Genomic DNA, 1,875 nt, shown 5'->3' on the forward strand with positions numbered 1-1,875 from the left:
CACTGGTCTTAAACTTTCAATTCATATCCCACATCTTAATAATCCAGAGTTGAAGGCTTTCCACCATTACACTGGATAGCAGAGCTTCCTTGGGGCTATTAAGATGGGCCACCATTAGTAAGTGTTTTAACCTTGACTGAACAGGCCTAGTAATCAATCTCTTTCCACCTTCACAATCACTCTGATTTGCAACAATGATAACACAAGACCTGGATGAAAAGATTATGAAAAAAACGAACAAGAAATACCCTAAAAGTTATCATCTTCCTCTGGCAGAATGCCAGGGATTTTGTTTCTTTAACAGAGAGAACAGGCACAGATTCAGTTCCTCTATGCAGCCATTGCTTATTACATTTTTTATTTCAATTTTAGATAAAAATGGAAATAGGGTTACATGGGAAATTATCATCAACATCTAGAGAATCACAAATCAAGATGAGACCATGAGAAATATGTATGTTTCAGTCCCTTTTCTTCCAGAACTCTTTTACAACTCTGCTTTCTTGAAAGAGAATTCATGAGCTATAATACTTGAGGAGATTCTCATCTGTAGGTTTTAGGATTTTCTTATCTGTCATATTCACCACCCATCCAGGGGCAAGACCAAAGAAAATCTGCCTTGGATCCTTTCGAGTACTAAGCATTTTGAAGAGCTTGTCTTTAGTTATATCAGGTAAAATATAGCCATACTTCTTGGCAAGTTCAAGTCTTGCTTCAGGAAATTTGGCAGGATCCACCAGGTAACCACGATTCTTTGCATTGGTATAATATGGTTCCAGTGCTTCAGGAGGAAGCATTCGTTTTGGAATAGGTTGTCCACGCAGAAAGAATGGAACAGGTTTGCACAGAATTTCCCCTCTACCAGCTGGACACCATAATCCCTTTTAAGTGGCTGGATGGTCACGCCCCTCCCATTGACAAGTTGAGTTAGGTCAATAGGTTGAGTAGGATCCACTCGACCCAAATCAATAAGATATTGCAATCTATTGAGACTCAAAGGCTGATACTGGTGTCTGAAGCGGTTTCCTGGAGCCTGGATTCGGTTTTAGGTTGGCCAAGCTCACACGGGGCAAGGCCCGGAGCAGGTCCAGGGTTCATGCCCCGCTGCCCTGCACAGGACCCGCCATTGGAGGACCAACACCCTCTAAGGGCCTAATTTCACTTAATTCTATTTTATTATATATATATATGTATTAGGTAGGCTCCATGCCCAACATGGGGCTTGAACTCACCACCCTGACATCAAGAGTTGCATGCTCTATTCACTGAGCCAGCCAAGTACCCCCAGGAATCTGTTATTTTTAGAATATTGGATATCATTCAATAGTAAGACTCTTTTCATTTCGGCAATAAGTAATATGGTGAAAAAGAATTAATTAGTAATACTTCAAGGTGACATCTTTTCACTGTGCATACACAGTAACCCATTTAGTGAGCACCCTGTATATTACTGTCAGCTTGTGGTTCATAGGTTGTTGGTTATTTATTTAATACATGTGGCTTTAGTTTCATAATTTCTAAATGTATTTACACTATTTTTTAAAGGGAATATTTATTGGTAGTTTAACCTCTCATAAAATGCACCTTTAAAAAAATCCTATGAGGAGATTGAAGGTTATTAGAATACCTGGTTTTCATATACAGATTATAGGTAGAAGAGATGGTATCCACTCTGCCATAAAATTCTCATGCAGGACTAAAGAGAACTTTAAAAATATCTCATTATTTTCCCTCTCCATCTCTTTACCCCATCCCACAAATTCAAGAGAGATAAACATAGAGAAAAAGAAATTTAGAGGAACTCGGGGTCACATTCATGTACAAATCATGACTAATCTGCAAATTACTTAGTAGCAAAACCTTGTTTTTCTAAAA

The 1,875-nt window shown here is 38.6% G+C and overlaps 1 pseudogene; it reads right to left on the reverse strand.

Moving 5' to 3' along the window:
- Positions 1-420: 420 nt before the first annotated feature.
- LOC144288330 (large ribosomal subunit protein uL15m pseudogene) lies at positions 421-1,127 on the reverse strand (annotated as a pseudogene).
- Positions 1,128-1,875: the final 748 nt, after the last annotated feature.

Source organism: Canis aureus, chromosome 18 (genome assembly GCF_053574225.1).
Source record: "Canis aureus isolate CA01 chromosome 18, VMU_Caureus_v.1.0, whole genome shotgun sequence".
In the NCBI taxonomy this organism is placed as follows: domain Eukaryota; kingdom Metazoa; phylum Chordata; class Mammalia; order Carnivora; family Canidae; genus Canis; species Canis aureus.